At 37.5% G+C, this 10,094-nt stretch overlaps 1 long non-coding RNA gene across 1 annotated transcript in view; it reads right to left on the reverse strand.

Moving 5' to 3' along the window:
• The window catches only part of LOC143878659 (uncharacterized), a 41,534-nt gene extending 40,853 nt beyond the window's left edge, over nucleotides 1-681 (reverse strand). Inside the window, exon 1 of the long non-coding RNA XR_013251072.1 lies at nucleotides 336-681. This is a non-coding gene — a long non-coding RNA (uncharacterized LOC143878659). The remainder of the gene's footprint in view (nucleotides 1-335) is intronic.
• Nucleotides 682-10,094: the final 9,413 nt, after the last annotated feature.

A 10,094-nucleotide genomic window follows, 5' to 3' on the forward strand; every position in this document is an offset into this window, starting at 1 on the left:
CTAAAAAAAATCAATTGCATATCAATCAAATCTCATTGCCCTACGTACTTCGTCCACCTTGGATCTAAATTCTACAGCATATTTTACTACAATTTTCTAACAAAAACATCTATTCTACAGAAGCATCACAGAGATTGAGAAAAGACAAAAAAATACTAAAAAAAACGAACAAGATTGAATTAAATTCCTTTCCTCAAGATTTTTATTTAAAGAGATCAAACACCGATGACACAAGAAAACTAGATAATAAATAAAATTCACCAAAATCAATCACATTCATAAGCATACTATAAAAATAAAATCGCTTTTTTTTAGAAAGAATTTAACTCACTTACCTGGAAGAATGTATTTAGCTTTTTTTTCTTCTCCTTCTATATGAGGCCTTTGATGAACAGTGGATGATACTCTTCTCAATCGGTGAGGCTACCGGAGATGATGATCAGAAGGGGAAAAGGAAAGAAAGTTAGGGTTTCTTACTTTGAATCTAGGGTTTGTAAAGTGATAACACAGAGGAATCAGCAAATTCAAAGGAGAATAAGAAGAAGAACAATAGAAATCTCATGATCGGAACTTGACCGGAGCTAGGCCGGAGATCGACCGGAGAGAAAGAGATGGGAATTAGGGTTTGGGGAATTTTGGGGAAAAAATGAAAAATCTCTCTCGCTCTCTTTCTCTCTCTAAATGGGGAAGAATGAAAAATCATCTCAAAAATGAGCTTTGATTTGGTATTTATAGATATTTTTGATAGTTGATATTGGCACTCCAAATTGATGGGCGCGCGGATTTGCGCGAAAAATTGATGGGCGCGCCACGGATTCACGTCTTTTCTGCCCCAGGCTGCGACCTCTCCAGGATACATTCACCCCCCCCCCCCTTCAGGATAAATTCACCCTCTTCTGTTTTACACCACGATGCTTTCTGAGGTTCGTTCGCATGCAAATGAGCTCGGATTCTGACGAAATTTTGCAGGGACCTAGATGAGACCCTAAGCTAGCCTAGGGTGGAGTTTGGGGTCCTACCTCACTGATTTGATGGGGTTTTGCACAAACTTGGAAGGTTTATGGCACGGTGCAACCGCTTTCATTAACTCATTGACTATGCGGGTGAACTCCACAACCACTATCATTAATGAGTAGTTGCGCTTTACCGACGAAAATAATAATTAAATAATATTAATCATTCGCTTACTATTCAAGCAGCCTTTACTATTCATTTATTTATACCTTTACTATTTATATATTTTCATAAATGCATTTACGATAGTAGTTGAAAAAGTTGACGAAAGTTACGAAAGTTGTTGTTCCCTATTCAGTGTCACTATCCATTTACTATTCAAACACTATTCATGTCACTATTCACTTCAGCTTCCCCTATAAATAGAGGAAGAGAAGAAGAAAAAAAACAGAAAGGAAGAAAGAGAGAGAGAATGAGAAAAGAGAAAGAAAAAGACTTGGGAAAGCTACTTTTTCCTGTTCATCACCACCAAAGTAAGTCTTTAATATGCTACCAATAGTCACTATTCAAAATTACTATACATTGACACTATTTACATCACTATTCATATTTACTATTCACAGTAGGACCCACCAAGTACTATTCACCAGCGGGCCCCACTACAAGCGGGTCCTACAACCAGTGAGACCCACAAATAGCAAGACCCACCACCAGCGGGACCCATCACTAGTGGAAACCACTCCCAGAAGGACACACCGCAACCACTTTCATTAACTCACTGACTAAGCGGTGTACACACCCCCATTTTGCTCCGCTTTAATCAACAAAGAAGTTAGTGTTTCGCTATCCGTTTTTCAGTGTTTCCCATTCCCGTGTCCGCCTCTTATGTTTTCTCAATCTTTCCGATCATTTCTGCAATGTTCTGCATTTTTCTTTTCGCTAAGTGTTGAGAAGGGTGATTCAGAAGAATCCAAACCAGAGGAGAATTTGGACCCATTCGGTGGGCCCGCATTGAACATCTGTTTAGATTTGGATTAACAGGGGGCCCGCCTATTGTTTTAATGAAAAATGAGTTTTGAGCCTGCTTCGATCTAATTCATAAAGATATCCATCAAATTGAGCTATCCAGATAACCCCTGAGAACTATGCAAGGAACACAGCGAATTTATATTAAGGTTTATTAAATGAGTGGCTCGGATTGTCCCATGAAAATAGTTTGTGGGCCCAACCCATTCTCATTGCGGCCTATCCAATTAAGCGATTCAGGATCATCCAATGGAGGGGATTTAGGGAAGTGTGATTGATTTTAGTGGGACCCACTTGGGGTGTATATTGAGTCAAATAGGAATGGAGCTTTCCTTTGCTCAAATTCTGATTCTCAAATTATAAGTTACTTTAAAATGGGAATTGCTGGCAGCCGTTTTGGAATTATTTTCAAATATGGAAGAAGGATTCTCATCCAACCATTGGATAGAGAATCAAGGGTCATTAAAATATTTGTTTTGACCCGATTGCAGAAGGATTCTAAAGAGAGATATTCATGAAGCATTATCAGGGTAAGTCGGTTATGGTTTTTTAGCAAGCTCAAGTCACACATTCTCTTAAAGAAAGCAAGGTTGTGATATTTATTCTAAAAAATTGGTGGTTCATCATCGGTTTTGGAAAGCAAGCTGTGAGTTTCTAAAAGAAAAAAAAGAAAGATAGGAATTACAGGGTAGAAAGAGATGGAATAGGAGGATTAAAAAGAAAAAAGAGAGGAGAGAGTGGCTCGGTTTTTGGCCGCTCAACAGCAGCTCTATAAAAAGGAAAATGGTGACTCTGTTTTGGAGCAAAAAACGATAAAAGTTCTGTATTCTTCAAAAACAAAAGAGAATAGTGGTGGTCTTCATCTTCCTCATGTTTCTCAAAGAGTAAGAGGTACCCCCATAATCCCCAGCCTCCATCTATATTTCAAAACAAAAGAAAAAAAGGAAGAGCGAGGAAAATAGAGGATTGAATTCTTTGTTTCCCTCTCTTTGTTTTTCGTATAACCGAACCATCTCTTACAGGCCCTATCAGCCCTCTCATCTCCTTCATCTCTCACCCCTCAGGCACAGCCGAACCATCTTCATTTTTTTTTACAAAAAAACAGAGTGTCTCACGGCCTCTCTCTCCCTCTCGGTGATCTCTTATCTACCTCTCACTCAGCCATCTACCTCTGCTCTCTCTCACTCCCATACTCCCCACAGCCCATATCCTTCTCCCCTATATATCTTCTCCCCAACAGCCTCCCCTAGATCTTCTCCCCAACAGCAGGAAAGGAAGGATAAATAAATAAAAAAACAAAGGAAAAAACAGAGTATCGGTTTTTGACCGATACCTCTGTTTTCCCACGCATACTCTCCCTCTGTATTCCTTCATCCATCCTCTATCTCTCCTTTCTATACTCCCCTCTGTCTCTATCATTCTCTCAGTTTCTCTCTGTTTTTATCATTCCCATTCTCTCACTCTCTCAGTTTCTCGCTCTCTCACTCTCTCAGTTTCTCACTCTCTCTCTCTCTCTCTCTCTCACTCTCTCTCTCTCTCTCACTCTCACTCTCTCAGTTTCTCTCTCTCTCACTCTCTCAGTCTCTCTCTCTCTCTCTCTCTCTCTCAACTGTGAGAAAACAAAGAAAAAGAAACAAAATGAAAGAAGAAAGAGAAAGAAAGGAGGTCGGATCGGGCGTCGGCGGGATTTTCAAATTTTTCAGCTCTTGGATTCGGCGAGGATCTCCACCACAGGTAGGTGCACTATTCTCAGATTTTTCCAGGATTATTTGGCATTTTTATATATTTTTTACATGATTTTTAGCATTCAATTATATTTAATTCCATATTATATGTGTGTGCTAAAAATCATGATCTGCATGAGTGTTTCGATTCTGATTCGTCTCGAAATTTAATGCACTGATCTGTCTAAATAGAGTAAAATAACCATCGGATCGAATCGGACATTGGATCAAAGGATTTCAAAAATTTGAGTGAAGAATGGAATTTCATTTAAAATAATGGCTGAAAAATTACAAAATTCGAAAAAATAGCTATCTCAGGATGATTTATTTGTGGAATTTTAAAATTTTCTTGTGTTCATCACATCCGAACAAGGTTAAAGGACATTTTCCGGAGTCATAATTTTCTCAAAAATCATGTTTTAAAAATAGAAAACTCTTCAAAAATATCTTTTTGACGAAGAAAAATAAAATATATACTAAATAGATTTCAAAATTAATGAAATTTCGTGGAAAACTAATATGATGCTCATACATTCCACCATGAATTTTTAAAGATTTTTGGATTTTATTTGGTATATTATTTGATGCATTCTTTGAAAACTATCAGATTTTGTGAGATTTTTTACTGACATCAGTTCACGATTAAAATTCACAAACTTTTTACAGTAGTATTATATTTTATATTTCTTGCTTCTGTAAAATTTTCAATTGATTTGGATCTTGTTTCCTGACGGATGTAGTGCAAGTTCATAATCTAGTCTGAACATTGAAAAATCCGAAATTGATAGTAAATAGTATTTAAAATTCATGAAAATCTCACAGCATAATATGTTTATTCATATCTTACTACTGTAGAAATTTTAATAAATTTAGATTTCTATTTCTAGTAGTTTCTGTGTTATTTTTATAATCTGGTCTTACTATTGTTAAATCAAAATTAAATAGGAGCTTAATGTAAAAATCTTTAAAATTCTTCCAGTAAGCTACATACATCCCCATCTTGTTTCTGTAGAAATTTTAATTCATTTCGAAGTCGTTTGCAATAATTTCACTTGTAAAATCACTCATGCGGTTTAAAATTGATAAATTCCATTGAAAAATTGAAATTAATTAAAAATCATCATAAAGTTTCTAAAGAACCTTGAATTTTTGTCACATGTTCACTCCTTAATTCATTGAAACAGAAATCTTAGGATCTTTAGATTTTTCTGGTAAAATGGCCAGTGTATCCATAATCGTATCACAATTGCAATCGATTTTTGACAATTTGAATATTTAAGCTATAGCATGTTATTGGCTCCGAGGTTACTGTCCACGGAAATCCTGAGATATGCCAGGCAATAAGGTGCTATAACCTAAGTATTAAATTGCACAAGGAAAAAGCGCATGATTCCCTTCCTTGGTTGCTATTCTAGGCCGAAATTTGTGAACCGTAGAACCTTTGGTATTCCTTAAATGTTCAGAAACCGAAAATCCTTGAAATCTGAAATTAATTAACTTCAGGAGCTTAAATCGATTTATCTCGTGTCTTTCGGAACCGTTGGATTATGGTTTCCGTCATAAGAACCATTAGAGCCCAATTTAGGAACACTTGTGTCAGGTCGTGTCCTAGGTTTTAGGGAGTCCTAGAGTTAGGAGTCCAGCCTCATCACGGACGCTTGCTATAGATAGCAACCGTGCCATAGGTCTAGTTACACTAGTCACCCAAACTTTCCCTAGGACAAGCCTAGTTACCTAGGATGTAGGTTAACCTGCATTAGTCTAAGGGACAACTTGCATTTAGATAGGATCATATAGCATCTTAGATGAAATCCTAGGATAATAAAATCCTCAACTTGAATTAAATAACTTCTCTTAAAACTTTTGAAACAGTCAATCCAGTCTAGGTTGGTGTCTTAGTTGAGTTAGGCATAAGTAGCTTAGCTTAGGTGCACCGAACTACGTCGACTCTGATCCCAGTGAGGCTTGGGTACGTAGGCAGCTTGGATGTCTGATGGTATACCAACCGCGAGTCGGCTCCACAACAAATGTGGGGTTTTGTATATTTATTTTATTATGAATTCTTAATTAAAATACGTAAGATTTTCTTGAAATTAGAATTTTAGGAGAACTTTCACTTAGATTGAACTCAAACAAATTAAGAAATTAAGATACCCAGTTAGGATCTACATTGAAATTAGATCACATGATGCATGTCACATAGTTCGCACATTAACAAAGAGTTGAATGAGCCATTTAAAATAAATTTAAAAGAGTTAACTTTTGGAATTGAAGACCGATTATCGGGCAGGAATGGTGCATGTGGTGGATAAATCCCCATACCTTCCATTCTTGTAACCAGGTAACGAGTCTAGATTTCTGGTTAATTACGGGTCCTAGATCTCATATCTAGGTGGCGACTCTGTCAGTCTCTTTTGTGTGGAATTCGGATTGCCTTAGTGATCCCGAGTTCACATAAAAGATGAATTAAAATCAATAGTAAAAATGCACACGCCAATCGCGTGGGTACGAGAGACCAAGAGAGGGCATGACGGCTCGCGCCTTACCCCTCTCGCGGGATCGGGTCCCACAAGCGGGTGAACTCCACAACCACTATCATTAGTAAGTAGTTGCGCTTTACCGACGAAAATAATAATTAAATAATATTAATCATTCGGTTACTATTCAAGCAGCCTGTACTATTCATTTATTTATACCTTTACTATTTATATATTTTCGTAAATGCATTTAAGACGGTAGTTGAAAAAGTTGACGAAAGTTACAAAAGTTGTTGTTCCCTATTCAGTGTCACTATCCATTCACTATTCAAAGGTCACTATTCAAACACTATTCATGTCACTGTTCACTTCAGCTTTCCCTGTAAATAGAGGAAGAGAAGAAGAAGAAAAACATAAAGGAAGAGAGAGAGAGAGAGAGAGAGAGAGAGTGAAGGAGAAAAGAGAAAGAAAAAGGCTTCGGAAAGCTACTTTTCCATGTTCATCACCACCAAAGTAAGTCTTTAATATGCATCATAATAGATCGTTTTAAAGTTATTTGTCATGGGTATTACTAATATGGGTCGGTTCTACCACCTATGTTAGATTTTGTTTCCAAAATTTTGGGATGAAGCATGCATAAGAGGCGATAACTCGCTATAGATTATGCAAGTCTTATCATTATATTTTAGAAACTCCCGTGAGAAGTTTTTATTCACAATGGAGGTTTAATTTTTAAATTTGACTTAGCCAGGTGGATTAATAATGCCTCACGATGCAAGCCTTAAAAATATTTGAACGGTGAACTGCTAGCATAGTAGCCGTGAAATAAACTTGAAGGTGAACTACTAAGCATAGTAGCCGTGAAATAAACCTGTGATCGAAAAATTTTCAGGTAGGGGTTTTCCTTTCCTTTGATTCTCTTTTTGCTATAAGGGATTCCTATCTTCTGGTTCCCTCTTTGCTCTATTTGATGTAAGGGTTCCCTATCTTTTGATTCTCTTTTTGCTAAACTTGATGTAAGGGTTTTCTTCCCTTTGATTCTTTTTTGCTATATTGGATGTAAGTATTTTCTATTCTTTGATTCTCTTTATTCGCAATTGCCATAAGAGTTTCTATCATTCTGAGATCCACAACTGATGAGAATCTAAGGGGGATCTTTTCTTTCAGACCCTATTCCTTTCAGATAAATAATTTAACTGATAAAGCTATAATTCTATTTGTATCATCGAAACTTATTTTCGTGAGATATGTTTATATTTAGGGTTTATCTTGCATGGCTACTATGCTTAACAGTTCACCTTTAAGTTTATTTCACGGCTACTATGCTAGCAGTTCACCGTTCAAATATTTTTAAGGTTTGCATCGTGAGGCATTATTAATCCACCTAGCTAAGTCAATTTTATAAATTAAACCTCAATTGTGAATAAAAACTTCTCACGGAAGTTTCTAAAATATAATGATAAAACTTGCATAATCTATAGCGAGTTATCGCCTCTTATGCATGCTTCATCCCAATATTTTGGAAACAAAATCTAACATAGGTGGTAGAACCGACCCATATTAGTAATACCCATGACAAATAACTTTAAGACGATCTATTATGATGCATATTAAAGACTTACTTTGGTGGTGATGAACAGGGAAAAGTAGCTTTCCCAAGTCTTTTTCTTTCTATTTTCTCCTTCTCTCTCTCTCTCTCTCTCTTTCTTCCTTTCTGTTTTTCTTCTTCTTCTCTTCCTCTATTTATAGGAAAAGCTGAAGTGAATAGTGACATAAATAGTGTTTGAATAGTGACCTTTAAATAGTGACTGAATAGTGAATGGATAGTGACACTGAATAGAGAACAACAACTTTTGTAACTTTCGTCAACTTTTTCCAAAGAATAGAAAATACTTACATCCAATATAGCAAAAGAGAATCAAAGGAAAGAAAACTCTTACATCAAGTTTAAAAAAAAGAGAATCAAAAGATAGGGAACCCTTACATTCCCACTATCAACGATCGAATCCTTCTGTCTTTCTCATCATATAGTTCCACCTTAAATGTTTGGCTAGTCATTTTCTCTAACCTTGCTTCTCTCACGCAATTTCACAAACACCTTGCGTGCAAAACTCGAATGCTCTGATACCAATTGCTGGGAGCTAAGAACCCACCACCAATAACATCCGCCAATCAACCGCCGGTGAACACACGGAATTACCCAAGATCTTGCACTACAAGATGGAGAAAATCATGCCAACAAACCACAACTACCAAAGGAGCAAAGCACAAGCATTGTATTGGAGGTTTTTCTAACTATTTCTCAAAGGAGGGTTTTTCCATGTACTCGGTGTAGAGGCTTGGAGGTTATTTTGTGGCTATATAGAAGGTTGGGGAGAAGAGTTTTATCGGTGGCTTTTACCGGTGGAGGTAACATTCTACTATTTTGTTCTAAATAGTAGATTGAGTGTTGCCTTGTCCGTGGAGCAGTCCATTGTGGTAAATCACGTATATTCTTGTCTTCTTGTTGTTGCTTGTGATTCACTCCCTTTGGTGGTTGTTGTTTGTTGGTATGATTTTCTTCATCTTGTAGTGCAAGATCTTGGGTAATTCCGTGTGTTTGCCGGCAGTTGATTAGCAGATGTTATTGGTGGTGGGTTCTTAGCCCCCAACAGAAATATCATTTTAGAAAGAGAGAGAGAGAGAGAGAGAGAGAGAGAGAGAGAGAGAGAGATGATATTTTAGCTCCTTTTCTAGCATTTTTACCGTCCTTTGCCTGTAAATGTTTGTTGTTTGGTTTTTCAGGAAAATGAACATTTTTTCAGTTCCTTTTCCAGCATTTTTACCCCCTGCCTGTAAATGTTTGTTGTTTGGTTTTTTAGGAAAAGACACATTTTTTAGAAGAAGGCAAGCAAAAGATGGGAGATATGCTGGAAAGGGAGTGGAAATATAATTTTCATATCAAATCAACAAATTTTTTTTAGGAAAAGACAAGCAAATGGGGTTAAAATGCTGGAAAAGGAGGGGAAATGTCATTTCCCAAAAATCTAGCTAAAGTGCAATGTGTGTCACGAACAATAACAACTTTTGGAGGGGGTTAGTCGTAGCGGATTTTCGTGATCTTTAGAGCATTTGTCGAATCCACCGTTAGTGGGGCGTATCGTTTTTCGGGGTTTCTCAAATGCGCCCCTAGTCAATTTTCCGGAAAGTCACGAACTTTTCTCACCTGCGCGAACTTAAAGTCTCGGCCTATAAAGAAAAGGGACGCACCCATGTTCACCCACAACAGGTGAAACTTCAAATCCTCGACGAAATTGCTCAACCCTAATCTCGACTCTGAAAAAAGGGTTCCAAAACGAACTTCATCTCTTGCAACTCGTGGTCATACCTCCTCCATCGAAAGGTATGCTCTCTCTCCCTCTCTCCCCCTAGCTGCTGCCATTTTCGCAAGAGTAGTTGGAGAGAGAAACGATATAGGGTTTTGGAGAGAACCGAAAAAAGAGAACAAACTTTTGAAACCCTAGTAGCTTTAGGTTGAAAAAAAATTAAATTTAGGGGTCTGTGGGTTTGATTGGCATGTGTATGCTTATGTGATATTGTGGGAGCCGGTTTTTTCCCGCGTGTGCGAGGCAGGGAATCACTGCGTCGGGTTTTCTGGGAGTGTTTGTTGATCTGTGTTTCTTATGAACTCGGGATCATGGTCCGGATTTCATAAGTAAGAGAAACTCAGAGTCGCCACCTAGGTTAGGGCCTAGGACCCGTGTCTGCTCTTCTGATGAAACATGGATGGATACTCGAGTTTTATTGGAGAAGCAGTAACCAAAGGGGTTCTTTTGCTCTGGGCCTAGAACCCATAATTTTGCTCTGTTTGTTGAGGCATGGTCCTTACAGATATCTGGGTAAGGGTTATGGTTACATTCGGGAAAGGTTTTAG

Source organism: Tasmannia lanceolata, unplaced genomic scaffold (assembly GCF_043159265.1).
Source record: "Tasmannia lanceolata isolate RefF3 unplaced genomic scaffold, GAP_Taslan_0.1 ptg000006l, whole genome shotgun sequence".
Taxonomy (NCBI): domain Eukaryota; kingdom Viridiplantae; phylum Streptophyta; class Magnoliopsida; order Canellales; family Winteraceae; genus Tasmannia; species Tasmannia lanceolata.